This window comes from Dendrobates tinctorius, unplaced genomic scaffold (genome assembly GCF_039654945.1).
Source record: "Dendrobates tinctorius isolate UK_male_01 unplaced genomic scaffold, ASM3965494v1 ptg000483l, whole genome shotgun sequence".
In the NCBI taxonomy this organism is placed as follows: Eukaryota; Metazoa; Chordata; class Amphibia; order Anura; family Dendrobatidae; genus Dendrobates; species Dendrobates tinctorius.
Window position 1 is genome coordinate 642,311 of NW_027362144.1, and position 20,688 is coordinate 662,998.

General features: G+C 47.6%; 1 protein-coding gene across 1 annotated transcript in view; it reads right to left on the reverse strand.

The window, feature by feature from the left end:
• Positions 1 to 1,935, reverse strand: part of LOC141077945 (matrix metalloproteinase-21-like) — a 48,215-nt gene extending 46,280 nt beyond the window's left edge. Inside the window, exons 1-2 of the mRNA XM_073564728.1 lie at positions 1,718 to 1,935; positions 291 to 326 (exon numbers count right to left, since the gene is read on the reverse strand). The gene's annotated coding sequence lies outside the window, so the exon portion shown is untranslated. The remainder of the gene's footprint in view (positions 1 to 290; positions 327 to 1,717) is intronic.
• Between the last annotated feature and the right edge of the window lie 18,753 nt (positions 1,936 to 20,688).

The following is a 20,688-nucleotide window of genomic DNA, read 5'->3' on the forward strand; positions in this document are numbered from 1 at the left end:
ACTTTGTGACGCAACTTCGAACGCCGTCTAACGCGTTTTCGGCTACGTTAGGTCGAACGCACAGCGAACGGAAGCATTCGCTGTGCATAGACCTCTATTACTAACGCATGCCGACGCAATTCTACCATGCATTAGCGCGATCGTAGAAAAAATTAGATTTTGTGCATCACCGTTAGCGCATCCGTTTAACGGATCCATTAAACGGATGACACTAAAGCGATGTGAACCTAGCCTGTGGCTGGTATAGAGACACCCTGGGCCATACTTTACACCGTGTCCCAAATTCTCACCTTTTCTTCAGTATCTGTTTCACTTTCGTAGCAGATCTGTAAAGTAATCACATCTTATGGTTAGACTGTGTGGCCCCTGAGTTTGGCCCCTGGTACCAGGACCTTCGTCTCTACCTCTAAAGCTCCTTGTCATCACCCATCTCTCAGCTTGGGATTATGTCCTCTAACAGTCATTTACCTCGGCCTGAGGTTTCTCTTTTGGCTTTTGTTGCCCGTATGTCTTTCACCCATATCTGCGGAGCTGTCACTTACTTGTATATGATGAGGTTGTCTCTCATCTGTTCATAAACAGCCTTCTGAGGTCTGGGGTCCAGACAGTCTATTTACTACATTGCAGGTGACTCTTTGATGTCTCAAGTCAGGGCAGTCTATTCCTTACATTTCAGGTTGCTCTCTGAGGTCTCAGGTAAGGGAAGTCTTCTTCATACATTTCAGGTGTCTCTCCGATGTCTTGAGTTGGAACAATCTACTCCTTTCATTTTAGGAGTTTCTCCTGCATCTTGTATCAGGACACTCTACTCCTTACATTGGAGATGTCTCTCTGACGTCTCGGTCAGTCTATTCCCTACATTTCAGGTGTCTGATTCTTGGGTCAGGTCAGTCAATTCCTTGCATTTGAAATGTCACTCTGATTTCTTAGGTTAGGGCAGTCTATTCTTTACATTTCAGGTGTCTCTCTGATGTCTACGGTCAGGAAAGTCTTCTCCCTACATTTGAAGCATCACTGAAGTCTCAGGTCAGAGCAGTCTACTACTTATTTTTCAGGTGTTTCTCTGAGGTCTTGGATCAGGGCAGTCAATTCCTTATATTTTAGGTGTCTCTCTGAGGTCTCAGTTTAGGGCAGTGAACTCCTACATGTCAGGTGTCTCTCTGATGCTTGAGTTGAACACTCTGCTCCTTAGATTTAAGGTGACTCTTTTGCCTCAGGACAGGGCAGTATCTCTCATGTCTCAGGTTAGGACAGTCTATCACTTACATTTGAGGTGTCGCTGAGGCTTTGAGTCAGGGGAGTCTACTCCCTACATTTCAGGTGTCTCTCTGAGGTCTCAGATTAGGGCAGTCTGCTCCCTACATTTCGAGCGTCTCTATAAGGTCTTGGGTATGGGCAATCTATCCCCTACATTTGAGGTCTTTGGTCAGTGCAGTCTACTCCCTACATTTCAGGTGTCTCTCTGAGGCCTTGTGTTAGGGCAGTATATTTCTGACATTACAGGTTTCTCTCTGAGGTCTCAGATTAAGGCAGTCTACTCCCTACATTTCAGGTGTCTCTCTGAGGCCTTGTGTTAGGGCAGTATATTTCTGACATTACAGGTTTCTCTCTGAGGTCTCAGATTAAGGCAGTCTACTCCCTACATTTCAGATGTCTGTCTGACGTCTTGGGTCAAGACACTCTACTCCTTACATGTGAAGTCAGAGCGGTCTCTCACCTGTGTCTGCGGTGTCGATCTTCGCTCCCTGCTCGGAGCTGCGTAGCTTCTACCTCTCAGTATGTCTCTCACATCTGGAGAGCGTTTCTTACAGTTGTGTCAGGGAGGAAGGACTGAATCTTCAGCCAATGAGGCCAGGGAACGTTATCTGACATTTTCACTCTATTTTTGAGTCACCTAATCAGGTGCCCACACATCGGAGACTGGCAGCCCCTAGAAATGGCAATCCTCCACATGGCTTAATCATAATCTGTAGTGTAGTAGCAGACAACATACCCACGCTGCTCGGATCTACACAGCTCCACACCTTCAACTTCTGCGAGTCTGGAAACCATCTTCACACGTAGAATAAGCAGATAATGAGAGTCATGACTTAACCAGTTATGTCTCCTCCTGAAAGCTCTTCAGTGACATCACCAAGAAAGTTTCCAAAGGATTGGGCTACCCTAAAGTTACCCAGAGACATCACCAAAGGATTGTGTGACATCACCAAGAAAGTCTCCAAGGATTGTGCTGCCCCATAGCTTCCCGGAGACACCAGGAAAGTCTCCAAAGGATTGTGCTGCCCCCAAAATTACTCAGTGACATCACCAAGAAAGTCTCCAAAGGATTGGGCTACCCTAAAGTTACCCAGAGACATCACCAAAGGATTGTGTGACATCACCAAGAAAGTCTCCAAGGATTGTGCTGCCCCCAAAATTACTCAGTGACATCACCAAGAAAGTCTCCAAAGGATTGTTCTCCCCCCAAACCCACCCAGTGACATCAACAAGAAGGTCTACAAAGGACTGTGCTGCATCACTCCCTACTGACATCACAGAGCACGTATCCAAAGGATTGTGTTGTCTAATAGCTACTCAGTGACATTACCAAGAAAGTCTTGTAAGAATTCTGCTGCCTCTACAACTTAACAACACAAAGGAAGTCTCCAAAGGATTGTACTACCCTAAAGCTACCCAGAGATATCACCAAGAAAGTATCCAAAGGACTGTGCTGCCTCAAAGCAACCCAGTAACATGAACAAAAAGGTCTTCAAAGAATGCTTGCAAACTGTGGAGTCCTTGTTGAATTTAATCAGAGTAAGTCTGTCTGCATTTTCCATGGAGAGGCGTGTGCGCCTATCAGTGATGATTGACCCAGCGGAACTGAAAACGCTCTGACATCACAGTAGCAGCCGGGCAGGCCAGCACCTCCAAGGCATATAAGGAGAGGTCGGGCCAAGTGTTCAGCTTGGACACCCAATAATTAAAGGGAGCTGAAGCGCCAGAAAGGACACACATATGGTCACATAAGTACCCTTTTACCATCTTCTGCAACTTCTCCCTCCTTGGCTTTGTTACAGGAACAGGTAGCCCTTGCTGTTGTGCTGGTTTATTGAAAATTGCCCAATTTGTGCACATTTTCCCCCCACCTGTGTTGGACCTGATGTTCATGTCTCTCACTATGGTGTTGAAAACAGCCGCTACCTCTGGCACCAGCATTGTCTGAGGGTGAGCCTACCTCATGTATGATATGGTACTGCGACCCCTTCTGGGAATTACCATTGCCTTTTATTCATGTTTTATTGTTCTTACTTGCTAGAAAAAACAAAAATGGAAAGCGCACATAGGGTGTATTGTCTAGAAGAACCACAATAGCAAGCAAGCCCAGTCAGTTAGACTCACCTGCTGAAGTTGTGTGAGTCACAACAAACTGGGAATCACTCATAAAGGTCCGGTCGTCGCTGGTAGTAAATGAAACAAATCCAAAGCGGAAAAAAGAGCCGGGCTGAATAAACCGCGCTGAGCAGAAGAAAGCGCACCTTCGGCAGTCCATATAATGAAAAACATCTCTAATAAGCCTACGCGTTTCGTGGCAAAACCAGCCACTTCATCAGGGCATAAAAAGCAATCACAAATTCAGGATCTAAATACAATCACCTTTCTGACATCATATTCTGAAATCATTCAATGAGTGGGGTATTTGCTACATCTGAGGATCTCACGGGGTTTGTGGATTTGGTATGGTCCAGTGGGCTAAGACACGTAAACTACATTTTTGAGTTGTTCTGAAGTGCTGGGTTCGAGTTCATTTTTTTGCATTTTATTTTATGATATATTTTTTGTTATTTTGGTGTATAAAATTTCCATGATATTAATAGATATGTTATTGGATTTGAATCACAATATTTAAGTATTTTTTATTTATATACATAGAATCATAGAATCATAGAATCATAGAATGGTAGAGTTGGAAGGGACCTCCTGGGCCATCTGGTCCAACCCCCTGCTCAAAGCAGGATTCGCTAAATCATCCCAGTCAGATGTCTGTCCAGCCTCTGTTTGAAGACTTCCATTGAAGGAGAACTCACCACTTCTCGTGGCAGCCTGTTCCACTCATTGATCACTCTAACTGTCAAAAAGTTTTTTCTAATATCTAATCTGTGTCTCTTCCCATTCAGTTTCATCCCATTGCTTCTAGTCTTTCCTTGTGCAAATGAGAATAAAGTTGATCCTTCTACAATGTGACAGCCCTTTAGATATTTGTAGACAGCTATTAAGTCTCCTCTCAGTCTTCTCTTTTGCAAACTAAACATTCCCAAATCCTGCAACCTTTCCTCATAAGACAGGGTTTGCAGACCGGTCACCATTCTGGTCGCTCTTTTCTGAACTTGCTCCAGTTTGTTGATGTCTTTTTTAAAATGTGGTGCCCAAAACTGGACACAATATTCCAGATGAGGTCTGACCAAAGAGGAGTAGAGGGAAATAATGACTTCACGTGATCTAGACTGTATGCTTCTGTTAATACATCCTAGAATTGCATTTGCCTTTTTTGCTGCTGCATCACACTGTTGACTCATATTCAGTCTGTGATCTATTAGTATACCCAAGTCTTTTTCACATGTGCTGTCACTTAGCCCTATTCCTCCCATTCTATATATGCTTTTTTCATTTTTATTGCCCAGATGTAGTACTTTGCATTTCTCCCTGTTAAAAACCATTCTGTTAGTTGCTGCCCACTTCTCCAGTTTATTTAAATCTTTTTGAATCCTCTCTCTCTCCTCTCTAGTATTAGCTATCCCTCCTAGCTTTGTGTCATCAGCAAATTTAATCAGTTTACCCTCAATTCCTTCATCTAAATCGTTGATAAAGATGTTGAACAATACAGGGCCCAGGACAGAGCCCTGTGGTACCCCACTTGAGACATTCTTCCAACTGGATGTGCAGCCATTTACGACCACTCTTTGGGTCCGATCACTAAGCCAGTTATGAATCCACCTAACAGTTGCCTTGTCCATTCCATACTTAGTCATTTTTTCAATAAGGATTGTATGAGAGACTTTGTCAAATGCTTTGCTGAAGTCAAGATATACTATATCTACAGCATTTCCTTGATCCACCCAATCAGTGATACCGTCATAGAAGGAAATTAAGTTAGTCTGACATGACTTATCAGTTACAAACCCATGCTGACTCTGTTTAATCACTTCATTCTTATCCAGGTACTGACATACATGTTGTTTAATAATTTGTTCAAAGATCTTTCCTGGTATAGAAGTCAGACTCACCGGCCTATAGTTGCCTGGGTCCACCTTCTTCCCCTTTTTGAAGATAGGAACAACATTTGCTCTTCTCCAGTCTTCTGGCACTTCTCCTGTTCTCCAAGAATTTTCAAAGATTATGGAGAGGGGTTCAAAAATTTCTTCTGCTATCTCCTTCAGTACTCTGGGGTGTAATTCATCTGGACCTGGAGACTTGAATTCATTTAGGTTAGCTAAGTGTTTCCTCACTATCTTTCTGTTTATAGATATCCTGGATTCTTCTATTCCCTTAATAGGACAGTGAATAACAGTTGATGTTGCATTTCCTTTCTGAGAGAAAACAGATGCAAAATAGGAATTTAAAAGTTCAGCCTTCTCAACATCCTGTCTTACCATTTCATCATTTTCATCCTGTAAAAATACTATAGCATCTTTGACTTTTCTTTTACTTTTGACATATCCCCAAAATCCTTTATTATTGCTTTTGACATCTCTTGCAAGCCTCAGTTCATTTTCAGCTTTAGATAATCTGATTTGTGCCCTGCAGGTTCTGCAGACAGCATTATATTCTTCTTTAGATATGCCTCCCTCTGTCCATTTTATAAACATTTTTTTCTTCCTTTTTAGCATGTGCTTAAGTTCTGTGTTCATCCATCCTGGTTTCCTTAAATGCTTCCTATTCTTCCCTCTTTTCGGAATTGTTAACAACTGTGCATTGAGAATTTCATTTTTCAAGATTTCCCATCCTTCCTGGACATTTTTGTCTTTAAGGATATCCAGCCATTGGATCCCTCCAATTCTCTTTCTGAATCCCTTAAAATCTGCCTTTCTGAAATCTAACCTTGACGTCTGAGTCTTCACAGGTCTTCCACCTCTAGTTATCCAAAATTCTAAAATAGCATGGTCGCTACCTCCTAGGGTCCCAGCCACTGTTACCTCCTCAACCATTTCCTCCCTGTTTATAAGGATTAGATCCAAGGTAGCAGTTCCCCTTGTTTTCTCCCTTACCTTTTGGAAGATAAAGTTGTCAGCAAGAGAGGATAAGAATCTCCTTGACCTGTTAGTTTTGCCTGAGAGAGATTCCCAACAAATGTCTGGATAGTTGAAATCTCCCATGACCACTATGTCATATTTTTTGGAGAACTTGGCCATTTGATGCATAAAGAGTTCATCCATATCTTCAGCTTGCACAGGCGGCCTGTAGTAAATGCCTACAATGGTGTCCTTTCCATTGTTCTGTCCTTGTATTCTTACCCAAACAGTTTCCACAGAACTCCCAGTCTCTGAAGCTTCAATCTCTGTGCAGATATACGCGTTTCGAACATACAATGCGACACCCCCTCCTCGTTTATCAAGTCTGTTTCTTGCAAATAAGTTGTATCCTTCTAGTCTTGTATTCCAATCATGTGTATTGTCCCACCAAGTTTCAGTGATTCCAATGACATCATATTTCTTTTCCTGTGTTAGTAGTTCCAATTCTCCTTGTTTGTTGCCCATGCTTTGTGCATTAGTATAGAAACATTTTAGTTTGTGATTGGTTTCTCTTTCTCCAATATTTTTATTAATTAGATTCTTTCGTCTTTGTTCTTCCTTTCCACTTCTAATAGCAGATTTCTCAATAGCATTTGTCAGGTGTATGGCTTTTTCTGGTCTTTTGCTTCCCTTCCCATGTTGTTCTAGTTTAAAGCTCTCCTTACAAGTGTAGCAAGGCGACTTCCAAATACATGCTTTCCAGTCTTCGTAAGGTGCACCCCATCTCTAGCAAGTAGTCCATCGTATAAGTAGTTCACTCCGTGATCCAGAAATCCAAATCGTTGCTGACGGCACCATCGACGTAGCCAGTTGTTCACCTGCAGAATCTTATTCCACCTCCTTGTTCCATGGCCATCCACTGGGAGGATGGAAGAGAAGACCACCTGCGCTCCCAGTTCTTTCACTTTCTTGCCTAAGTCTTCAAAGTCTCTGCAGATGGTTTCCAGGTCGTTTCTTGCGGTGTCATTTGTCCCCACATGTAGTAGCAGGAATGGGTAGTCATCTGTAGGTCTGAAGAGTCCTGATATCCTGTCAGACACATCTTTAATTTTTGCACCTGGAAGACAGCACATTTCTCTTGTAGTTATATCCGGTCTGCAGATAGCGGCCTCTGTTCCTCTCAGCAGGGAATCCCCCATGACCACCACTCTCCGATATATGGGTGTTTCCACAGGAAATGATGTCAAAGAAAGGTGTATTGAAACAGTTTGTGATTGTATTTATATCCTGAATTTGTGATTGTTTTTTATGCCCTGATGAAGTGGCTGGTTTTGCCACGAAACGCGTAGGCTTATTAAAGAAGTTTTTTATTATATGGACTGCCGAAGGTGCGTTTTTTTCTGGTCAGCGCGGTTTATTCAGCCCGGCTCTTTTTTCCACTTTGGATTTGTTTCATTGTTCTTACTTGCACATAGTTGTGGTAATGTTCACTACATTTCATGTACAGTATAGGGAAAGCGTAGTGCTCTTGTTTAGACACTAGAGGGAGCACTCTAGTATACAGAACAGTTAGTAGTTACTATAGGGTTAAGTGTAGGAGGGGCTGCCAGGAGTTAAGGTTAGAGTAGAAGGGAAGTTATTCAGACAGAACCAGGCTGCCCAAAGTGTCCACATGGGCTATAGGCCCAGGACGTCTCAACAGCCATGCAACGTTAAGCAGCGAAAGCCCACGTTATCCACAGCCACTGGGCAACATTGCAATGGGCCAGTACAGTAGGAAGAAGATGTGGTGACTCATAGCCTGGGCGGACGCCTTTAGGGCGGGAGTCGGTTGGAGTGAGGAACAGAAGGAAGTTGAAGCTTCGCAGGGAACGGTACAGACGGGCTGGATGCTTTATCAGAGGCAACTAAACCGGGTGGCGGATGATTTCAAGTCTGGGGCGAAACAGGCAGAAGGAATTGTCATCATGGTGAGATTAGGCCAGGAAGAAACTAGGAAGCAGTCTAAGACGGTCCAGTCCGGACGTGTGCACAGTAGGGAAAGATGAGGAAACAAGTGAAGTTGAATGTGTATCTCATGATGTGCCAACTGTGGATATAATGTGTGAAGTCATAAGTAAAGAAAATGTTCAATTTATTCTGGACTGTGTCTCCATTACTGAGGGTCGCCTCAGAGAAGGGTCATCGCCGCTTGGGATGTGCCCTGGGGGACCCGAACATGAAGACACAGGTATGCTGAGCAGTGGATTACAGTTTTCTGTGAGGGAAGGTCGGGACACAGATGCTTCTGTGTCTCTGGCGATGACTATAGTCTTCGCCTCCCCTTACAATTGTTTCAAGAGACACAACAGCAAGATGGTTATGCTAGCCTGATCACTGCTCACGAGGTTGGTGCAGTAATCAAAGTTCTCAAGAGCCTCACAAATGTCAGCGATCCACACCCACTCAACAGTTGTTATGTGTGGGGGCTGACTCTCAGTCTGACGGGCATGTTGAAGTTGGTATTCAGCTACAGCTCTCTGCTGCTCACTAATCCTCGCCAACATATGATGAGTTGAGTTCCACCGTGTGGACTAATGTGGACAGAAGAAGGCAGGCTGTGACCACAAAAACAGTGGGGAAAATGGCCTGGTGCATGCTTGGTAGCAGGCAGTAGGAAAATTAAGAAGCCCACGGAGGGACATCCGAATATAGCGAGGCGAGGACACAAATACTCGCAATGTAACGAGTAACCCGATTACCAGACTGTCCCTACGAATAGCGAATACGCTCGCTCATCACTAGTTGTGTTCTTTTGGTGGCTCATTTGATACCTGAAGCAGGGAGCTAAACTGCTGCACTCACAGTAGCACCGAGCTCCGGATGAACTGCTGCCAGCCTCACATTACTTCTCTGTGTCTGTGATCTCTCACAATGAGGGAGTAGACATGAGAAGTGCTGAGAGATGGTTGGGAGCGATGCAAAACACATCTGCTTCATTACTGCCAGAAAACAGAAAGTGAAACAAGGTGGTGAGAATGTGGAGGGTTAAGGTTAGCTGATGAGAAGGTTAAGGGCCATTGTTTACTGGTGAGAAGGTGGAAGATCAGGGTTAGCGACTGAGAAGGAGGAGGGTCAAGGTTAGCTGATTAGAAGGTGTATGGCCAGGGTTAGCATGTGAGAAGGTGGAGGGTCAGGGTTAGCATGTGAGAAGGTGGAAGGTCAGGGTTAGCATGTGAGAAGGTGGAAGGTCAGGGTTAGCGACTGAGAAGGAGGAGGGTCAAGGTTAGCTGATTAGAAGGTGTATGGCCAGGGTTAGCATGTGAGAAGGTGGAGGGTCAGGGTTAGCATGTGAGAAGGTGGAAGGTCAGGGTTAGCATGTGAGAAGGTGGAAGGTCAGGGTTAGCATGTGAGAAGGTGGAAGGTCAGGGTTAGCATGTGAGAAGGTGGAAGGTCAGGGTTAGCGACTGAGAAGGAGGAGGGTCAAGGTTAGCTGATTAGAAGGTGTATGGCCAGGGTTAGCATGTGAGAAGGTGGAGGGTCAGGGTTAGCATGTGAGAAGGTGGAGGGTCAGGGTTAGCATGTGAGAGGGTGGAGGGCAGCGTCGGACTGGAACACCTTGGGCCCACCAGAGAAAATCATTCTTGGGGCCCACTATGTAGCTGCATAGAGTTAAATACCAGACCACCAATTATGCGGTAAAACACGCTAATATCCGGGTATAATATAAGGTTGTACATGTCTTAATTATGTAGCAGGAGTTGGGGTAGCCCCCTCATAGAATATAAAGCAGCCCCCTCACATAGTATAATGCAGCCATCTCATAGAATATAATGCAGCCATCTCATAGAATATAATACTGCCCCCCTCATAGGGTATAATGCACCCCCTCATAGGGTATAATGCACCCCCTCATAGGGTATAATACTGCCCCCCTCATAGGGTATAATACTGCCTCCTCATAGGGTATAATGCACCCCCTCATAGGGTATAATACTGCCTCCTCATAGGGTATAATGCTGCCCCCCTCATAGGGTATAATGCTGCCTCCTCATAGGGAATAATGCTGCCCTCCTCATAGGGTATAATACTGCCCCCCTCATAGGGTATAATGCTGCCCCCTCATAGGGTATAACGCTGCCCCCTCATAGGGTATAATACTGCCCCCCTCATAGGGAATAATGCACCCCCTCATAGGGTATAACGCTGCCCCCTCATAGGGTATAATACTGCCCCTCTCATAGGGAATAATGCACCCCCTCATAGGGTATAACGCTGCCCCCTCATAGGGTATAATGCTGCCCCCTCATAGGGTATAATACTGCCCCCCTCATAGGGTATAATACTGCCCCCCTCATAGGGAATAATGCACCCCCTCATAGGTTATAATGCTGCCCCCTCATAGGGTATAATACTGCCCCCCTCATAGGGTATAATACTGCCCCCCTCATAGGGTATAATACTTCCCCCCTCATAGGGAATAATGCACCCCCTCATAGGGTATAACGCTGCCCCCTCATAGGGTATAAGGCTGCCCCCTCATAGGGTATAATACTGCCCCCCTCATAGGGTATAATACTGCCCCCCTCATAGGGAATAATGCTGCCCCCCTCATAGGGAATAATGCTGCCCTCCTCATAGGGAATAATGCTGCCCCCTCATAGGGTATAATGCTGCCTCCTCATAGGGTATAATGCACCCCCTCATAGGGTATAATGCACCCCCTCATAGGGTATAATGCACCCCCTCATAGGGAATAATGCACCCCCTCATAGGGTATAATGCTGCCCCCCTCATAGGGTATCATGCTGCCCCCTCATAGGGTATAATGCTGCCCCCTCATAGGGTATAATGCTGCCCCCTCATAGGGTATAATGCACCCCCTCATAGGGTATAATGCACCCCCTCATAGGGAATAATGCACCCCCTCATAGGGTATAATGCACCCCCTCATAGGGTACAATGCTGCCCCCTCATAGGGTATAATGCACCCCCCTCATAGGGTATAATGCACCCCCTCATAGGGTATAATGCTGCCCCCTCATAGGGTATAATGCACCCCCTCATAGGGTATAATGCTGCCCCCTCATAGGGTATAATGCTGCCTCCTCATAGGGTATAATGCTGCCCCCTCATAGGGTATAATGCTGCCCCCTCATAGGGTATAATGCACCCCCTCATAGGGTATAATGCTGCCCCCTCATAGGGTATAATGCTGCCCCCTCATAGGGTATAATGCACCCCCTCATAGGGAATAATGCACCCCCTCATAGGGAATAATACTGCCCCCCTCATAGGGTATAATGCACCCCCTCATAGGGAATAATGCACCCACTCATAGGGAATAATACTGCCCCCTCATAGGGTATAATGCACCCCCTCATAGGGTATAATACTGCCCCCCTCATAGGGAATAATACTGCCCCCCTCATAGGGTATAATGCTGCCTCCTCATAGGGAATAATGCACCCCCTCATAGGGAATAATACTGCCCCCCTCATAGGGAATAATGCACCCCCTCATAGGGTATAATGCTGCCCCCTCATAGGGTATAATGCTGCCCCCTCATAGGGTATAATACTGCCCCCCTCATAGGGTATAATGCACCCCCTCATAGGGAATAATGCACCCCCTCATAGGGAATAATACTGCCCCCCTCATAGGGTATAATGCACCCCCTCATAGGGAATAATACTGCCCCCTCATAGGGTATAATGCACCCCCTCATAGGGTATAATACTGCCCCCCTCATAGGGAATAATACTGCCCCCTCATAGGGTATAATGCACCCCCTCATAGGGAATAATGCACCCCCTCATAGGGAATAATACTGCCCCCTCATAGGGTATAATGCACCCCCTCATAGGGTATAATGCACCCCCTCATAAGGAATAATACTGCCCCCCTCATAGGGTATAATGCACCCCCTCATAGGGTATAATGCACCCCCTCATAGGGAATAATACTGCCCCCCTCATAGGGTATAATTCTGCCTCCTCATAGGGTATAATGCACCCCCTCATAGGGAATAATACTGCCCCCTCATAGGGTATAATGCACCCCCTCATAGGGAATAATGCACCCCCTCATAGGGAATAATACTGCCCCCTCATAGGGTATAATGCACCCCCTCATAGGGAATAATACTGCCCCCCTCATAGGGTATAATGCTGCCCCCCTCATAGGGAATAATGCACCCCCTCATAGGGAATAATACTGCCCCCTCATAGGGTATAATGCACCCCCTCATAGGGTATAATACTGCCCCCCTCATAGGGAATAATACTGCCCCCTCATAGGGTATAATGCACCCCCTCATAGGGTATAATGCACCCCCTCATAGGGAATAATGCACCCCCTCATATTGAATAATACTGCCCCCTCATAGGGTATAATACTGCCCCCCTCATAGGGTATAATGCTGCCCCCCTCATAGGGTATAATACTGCCCCCCTCATAGGGAATAATACTGCCCCCTCATAGGGTATAATGCACCCCCTCATAGGGTATAATGCACCCCCTCATAGGGAATAATGCACCCCCTCATATTGAATAATACTGCCCCCTCATAGGGTATAATACTGCCCCCCTCATAGGGTATAATGCTGCCCCCCTCATAGGGTATAATGCTGCCCCCCTCATAGGGTATAATGCTGCCCCCCTCATAGGGTATAATGCTGCCCCCCTCATAGGGTATAATGCTGCCCCCTCATAGGGTATAATGCTATATAGATATATAGATATAGAGTTAGATAGATATAGATAGAAAGATAGATGTAGAAATAGATAGATATAGAGATAGATAGTAGATAATGGATAGAAAGTAGATAATGGATAGAGATAGATAGAAAGATTCATAGAGATAGATAGAGATAGATAGAGATAGATATAAAGATAGATATAGAAAGAAAGATAGATCGATAGGTAGATAGATAGAGATAGATAGAAAATAGATAATGGATAGATAGATAGCTATAGATAGAAAGATCTAGAGATAGATAGATATATATAGATAGAGATAGATAATAGATAGAGATATACAGATATAATAATAATATAGACATATATAGATAGATATAGAGATAAATATATATAGATAGATGGCTATAAATAAAAATAGATCTAGAGCTATATATAGAGATAGATAGATATAGAGATAATAGATATAGAGATAGATAGAAAGATAGATATAGAGATAGATGTAGAGATAGAAAGATAGATAGATAGATAGATAGATAGATAGATAGAGATAGATATAGAGATAGATATAGAGATAGAAAGATAGATAGATATACAGAGAGATATATATATATAGAGATAGAGATAAATAGATAGATATAGATATAGAGATAATATATAGAGATAGATATAGAGAGAGATAGATACAGAGAAAAGATATAGAGATAAATAGATAGAGAAAGATAGATATAGAGATAGAGCGATAGATAGATATACAGAGAGATAGATATAGAGATAGATAGATAGATAGCTATAGATATAGAGATATAGAGATAGATAGTGAGAGATATAGATATAGAGATAGATACAGAGAAAAGATATAGAGATAGATAACGGATAGATAAATAGATAGATAGGTATAGAGATAGATAGATATAGATATTAGATAGAGATATATATAGATAAAGATAGATAGATATAGATGGTAGCTAGATAGATAATAAATATAGAGATAATAGATATAGAGATAGAGTAAGATAGAAAGAAAGATATAAAGATAGAGCGATAGATAGAGATAGATATATAAATAGATAGATAGATATAGATAATAGATAGAGATAATAGATAGAGATAGATAGATATAAGAGAGATAGAGAGAGATATATAGAGATAGATAGAGAGAGCGAGAGAGATATAAAAAAAAAACAAAAAAACACAATACTCACCTCTCCTCCTCGCTCCCCCGCTGATCCCGGCTTCAGTGTCAGGAGCTGCTCCCTCTGCCAGACACACAGCGGGTGTGTGATGTAGTGACGTCATCGCGCACTGGCTGTGAGCCAGGAGCAGAGAGGACTGAGGGCGGCGCCGGCCCTGATGCAGAGCGGCTTACTGGGCTGGGGGCGGGGCCTCTGGGGGCGGGGCCTCTGGGGGTGGAGACCTGAAATGATATGCTTCGCAGTGAATATTCATTTCTCTTTAGCAGCGGGGACAGGGGCTCCTGCCTCCTGACACCCGCTGCTGCTCCGCTGGCAGGGGCCCCCATAGCAGCTGCATGGTGTGCGACACACCACTGGCTGGGGGCCCCTGGAGCAGCGGGGGCCCTAGGCAACTGCTGGCCCTGTATGCCAGCAGGTGCCAGGGCCCACCAGATGCCAGGGCCCACCGGAGAATCCACCGGTTCTCCGGTGGGCCAGTCCGACGCTGGTGGAGGGTCAGGGTTAGCCAGTGAGAAGGTGGAGGGTCAAGGTTGGCTGATTAGAAGGTGCACCGTCAGGGTTAGCTAGTGAGCAGGTGGAGGGTCAAGGTTTGCTGGTGAAAATGTGAAGAGTTAGAGATAGCTGGTGAGAAGGTGTAGGGTCAGGGTTAGCCAGTGAGAAGGTGGAGGGTCAGGGTTAGCCAGTGAGAAGGTGTACGGTCATAGTTAGCCAGTGAGAAGGTGGAGGGTCAAGGTTAGCTGATTATAAGGTGTACAGTCAGGGTTAGCATGTGGTAAGGTGAAAGGTCAGGGTTAGCCAGTGAGGAGGAGGGTCAAGGTTAGCTGATTAGGTGTACGGTCAGGGTTAGCATGTGAGAAGGTGGAAGGTCAGGGTTAGCCAGTGAGAAGGTGGAGGGTCAAGGTTAGCTGATGAGTTGTGTGGTCAGGGTTAGCATGTGAGAAGGTGGAAGGTCAGGGTTAGCTGGTTAGTACATAGATGGTAACGTGGGGGTTGAGTGAAGAGTCAGGTGGAGAGCCTGCAGCAGGATCACAGTTAGCTAAAGGCCTCGTCACACACAGTGAGACCGCGAGATTGCTGATTTTGTGACGGGGATCAGCGACCGGCCCCCCCTGCCGGGTATCGCTGATCGTGCAGGATCGTCCTGGGCCGTTTTTTGATCGTTGGTCTCCTGCTGGCCAGAACGCATCGCTGCGTGTGGCAGCAAGAGACCAGCGATCAGCGACGCTGGACGCTGGTTTCCAACGTAAACATTGGGTAACTAAGAGCCGCGCGGCATCTTATACAATAAGTTGGATTTTTTGTGACGCTGGACCTTTTATCCATTTTGTTCTGACTACTGCGTGATGACTGTGTAGGGTCGGTGGGCCGGGCTGGGGGGGTGGTCCCTCTTTATACCGCGCAGAGATGTAACAGAGACAAGATGGAGGCAGGTTCTGGGTGCAACAGGTCCAAGTTTATTCACGCTCGCCGTCCGCCTGACGGCCTCAAAAGTACACTGTACTTCCTTTACCTCACGGCCCTCCGTTTCCAGGGCCGCTTCTCACACACCGCACGTTACACTGGGGGACGTGTATGCACACACCGTCCCCTCCTCACTCGTCGACGCTCCTGACAGGTCCGTCACTGTGGCCGCCTTAGGCCCGTAAACCAACAGCGCTTCCACTGATCAGTCGTCGTGTCACATACGGTGTCTCACACCCAGTACCTCGTCCCTTCTGCGGTTCTTCCTGTCAGGACCACCCCCCTGACGTTCTCTCTCCTCACAGCGCACAGACTGTCGCAGTCCTCCTGTCACTGGAGCTCCCCCTGGGGACTGGAATGTTCTGGAACCCTCCCTCAGTATTTATAGCTCTCCCGGTCCCCTGTCACTGTAACCCTGCCCCCTATGACCAACGGTTTCTAAAGCCCTAAGCTGATGTCAAGTCCTTTGCTCACACTCCTCCCTGCCATCTAATGGTCAACCCAAGGTACTGCACGTCTACTACACTTTCCTAGCTGTTTCCCCACTGTAATAACTGACACCTACCTACACTGTGCAAACCTTTCCTTCTTTACTCTGACTAGTCCGTCCGTCAGGTCACCTTCCCTACACTCCCCCTTCCTTTGTCCATTGTCGTGCTCGACAATCATCATCCCTGCCTTCGTCGTTCTGAAGCTTCACCTACACTCTGTTGTCGGACCAGCTGTTGGGCCAAACCCACTACCTGCGGGGGGCCAACCCATACTGGGAGCACCATGCTCTGAGCAGCCTACTGCTACTCAACAGCGCGCACGCCACATGACAACGTCTTTCAAATTGGGCTAGGTACACCCATATTCTCTCTATGGCGTGTACCTTCCCCTACTCTCCCCTACTGTCACCTTCCACTATTCGGTACGCCATGATCGAGGTCTCTTACCTTCCAGATCATTACCAGCGCCCGCCTTCCTCCTTCAGGGGTGTCCGTGCTGTTGGGGACCTGACTTAGGATGGCTGTCTCTCTCACGTCTTCTAACTCATTTACCCTTCTTTCAATTACATGTCATGGTCGGCGTCCCGGTCTCCCAGACCTCCTCAACTCTTAGATCCCTACCGGATCTCACACTTTCCTTTGGTCCCGCAGACCTTCCCTTACCCGGACCTGTTGCATTTTACTTTGGCATATTATACATTAAACAACTTTATAATAGCACAAGTTCCCATTTTTATATTTTTTTTTTCATTTTCTTTTGCTCATTTTCTTTAAACCAGCATTTAACAAATAAACATCACATGTTTTTTTCTTCTCCCCCCTTCCTTGGACATATGTACTCCCTCACTTCTTGACGCCCCGCTTTGCCAGGCTTAATACAACCAACAACTTTAACTTCTTATATCAAACTTTTCATTAACATATACATCAACTGTCCTTATGCTTTGGCACAACGGTGCAACCACTCCCAGACGGCTGGCAGTGAGGGGCCCACAGCCGTGGAGCGCCCGGGGTATAGGGAGTGTCCTAGGAGTTCTTACTACGGGGGTTCACGGCCCTCTGGCTCAGCAACCACAGCTACCGCGTAGTAGCCACGGGGGCAGTGCTCCTTGTAGTACGACACCCAGTCCCCCTCATGTAGAGCCCGGCCGTGACGAATGGATGCCACATTAATATAGACCTTTTGTCCAGTCTCATCCCGGATAAAACCGTATCCTCTATCGATGTTGGTGTACACCAGCCGCCCCCGTGATCTCTTCACCGCCATGCCAGCCTCCCCCTTTTCATGCAGCTGTTTCCAAATCGTTTGCTCCCGAGCCTTCTTCCCCTTAATAACCTCCGCTACCCAAACGGAGGGTGTCGCGCCAGTCCCAGAGTCTGGTGGGCGGGGCTTTGCCGAAAAAGCGCGTGGGGCAGAGGCGGCCGATGATATCTGCGGCCCAGCAGCCGCTGGAGCCAGATGATGGATGGGGGTAGCCGTGCTTCCGGGGGTCTGCTTATCCAGGCCGGTCACATGGGCCGCTACCGATTCTAGCATCGGCATTCCCGCGGCCACAGAACAGGCCTCTTTCAGAACTTTTAACGGGGCCGGAGTGACTGCCAGTTCCAGTTCCAATGAAACCGCTGTTGCCGGCAAGGAGAGCACAGCAGCGTCGTCTAATCGAGCTCTGCACTGGTGGCTCCGGGTAGGGAAGCTCAGGAACGTGGGCGGGGGCCTCGCTCAACTCCGCGTACGCCACAGGGCCCGGTGTAATTAGGCCTTCCGGGGCGCAGAGGACGGCGCGCTGTGGCAGAAGAGTGGGGGCCGCTTGTGAGGTCGCTGGTGGGGCCGAAGGTACTCTCCCCTTCCCCGGCACCGTGACCTCCACCACGTCCTCACGCGGCTCCTTCCGTGGTCTCCGCTCCGCGATCTGCTGCTCAGTGTAGTCGGCCTCCAGGATCAGGGACTCCACAGAGAGGCCTTCCGTTGGTACTGGTGGCGGCCGTTCTCGCTGGTTCCGCACAGGCTCCGCTTCCCAGCTCAGCACCCCGCTGCCTGCCCGGGGCCCTGGGGGTGACATTTTCTGGCGCAACTCAGTCTCTCGCCGCCACTGCCACTCCAGGCGGCCGATGCCCCGACACCCGCAGCGTCTCAAACCGTCCGTTGGGCAACAATCGAATGGCGCCAGACAGCCGCAGCCAAGCTTTTCCTCTGTGCCACTCCTCCTGCTGGGTGGGGCGTCGGCAGGCCTTTCCACCCATCTGCCAGGGTCCAGTACATGGGAGCCAGAGGCGTATCTAGGCTTTCTGGCACCCGGGGCAAGAATTTGGTTCGGCGCCCCCCCAAGAACATATGTGACTTGCACACTTAGCCATGTACCCACGAGCTGCTCCTCCTAATGCTCTCAATGTTCAGTAAAAAACTGAAAGCAGGAAGAGAAGCTCGTTGTCACAGGACCATAACTATGGAAATCGCATATGAGTGAAGTGTCCGTGTGATGACTACTGGAACCTGCAGAGCTGAGTCCTGACATTGCAGCTTCTGAATTCTCACAATGAATGCACTGCACACTTTTAGGATTCTCCCTTGCCAATGTACAGTCATGTCAGCACAAGCATGTGATTTATATACTTCTGGCCACATTCCGACTAGACGTGCCCGGCCTCGCTCTGTTCATTTTCATTGAGTGAGGCCACACACGTCTAGTCAGCATGTGACCGCATGTATGTAAATTACCGGCACGAGAGAATCCTGACAGCGTTCAGTGAGCACTGTGAGAATTCAGAAGTCTGCAGTCACATAGAATGTCTGCAGACTCAGCACAAACCTGGAGAACCCCTGTAATGTTCCTAACAAATAAAAACATGAGAATTAGTCAGAATCACAAATAACATTTACATCCAGGTACCTTATAGATGACGTCGTCTCTGCAGTCAGTCACCTTTTCTTCTAGACCCCATGAGGAGTTTTCTCATCCACATCTCGTCTCAGCAGACTTCCATCTTCTCCGGTCTTCTGCAGCAAATCTCCACACGACGCCCTTAAAGATAGAAGTGTCATTATAATGCTCCGAAATAAAAATATCTGCAATATACTGTCACCTCACACTATTCCCCTCCTCTAACATCCCTCTGTTCACCATACTGTCTCCTCATATATTTACCCCCTCACTCTCTATACTGTCTGCTCACACATATCCTCGACTCCCCATACTGTGTCTGCACACATCCCATCACCCACACTCCCCATACTGTGCCCACATAAATTCATCCGTTCGCACCCCTTACTGTCTGCACCCATCCCCCATACTGCTTCCTCATATATGCCCTCATACATACTCTTCATTTTGTGTCCTCAAATCTCCCCACACACGTTAAATACCATCCCCACTCCAAATCCCCCATCCCAAATCCACCACACACATTAAGTACCCCCCATCCCCACTCCAAATCCCCCCACACATTAAGTATCCCCCATCCCCACTCAATAATCCCTTGTCCCTACTCCCAAATCCCCCCACACATTAAGTATCCCCCATCCCCACTCCCAAATCCCCCCCACACATTATGTACCCCCACTCATTAACCCCCATCCCCACTAATTAACACCATCTCCACTCATTAACCCCCACACTCATTAACCCCCCTACACATTAACCCCCCCACTTATTAACCCCCATCCCCACTTATTAACCCCCATCGCCACTCATTAACCCCCACACTCCTTAACGCCCCACTCATTAACCCCCATACTTTAACCCCCACATATTAACCCCATCTCCACTCATTAACCGCCATCTCCACTCATTAACCCCCATCTCCACTCATTAACCCCCATCTTCACTCATTAACCCCCATCTCCACACTAACCCCCATCTCCACTCATTAACCCCCACACTTTAACCCCCACTCATTAACCCCCCGACTCATTAACCCCCCCACTCATTAACACCCCCCCCATCTCCCATCTTCGGTGGTTCTTCAGCTCCACAGAGGAGCACACTTACCACCAGCGTTTGCTCTGGGCGCCGGGAAGTGATGTCAGCAGCGTGATCACATGACCTGATCACGCTGCTGACATCTCTCTGACCCGGTGGTCAGAGCTAATTGTACAGGCGTCTGTATAGATGCCAGTACAATTGCTGCCTGGTAGCCGGTGCGGCCTCCTTCTCTGCGCCGGCTGTCAGCTTGACAGCCGTCACAGAGAACAGCCGGCTCACAGGATGGGGGGCGGCAGAGCGCAGCCGCCGGGGGGGAGACACTGCGGACCGCTGCATTAGGCGGCCCGACTGCGCCCCCCTGCTGCCTGCGCCCGGGGCAACTGCCCCGGCTGCCCACCCTGGATACACCCCTGATGGCAGCGTCGGCCTCCGGGCACATACCGCTGTCCACGGGGGTACGTTGGAGGGGGCCCCAGTCCATTCAACACGACTGCAAACACCCGGACCTCTCCCCTGCGCTGTGGCAATGCCGCCATCTTGCGCAGCACCTGGTACCGCCCCGGATCTTCTGTCAGCACCACGGAGTCACCACAGCGCTCCCAATTTGTAATCCCGGCAGTGTAGTCCAAGTCCTCCTCCACTCCTTGGGGCCGGCCGGCCGCAGAAGATGACGTCTTAGCGGCGATGATCCTGCCGACTACGTCAGGTGTAGGGTCGGTGGGCCGGGCTGGGG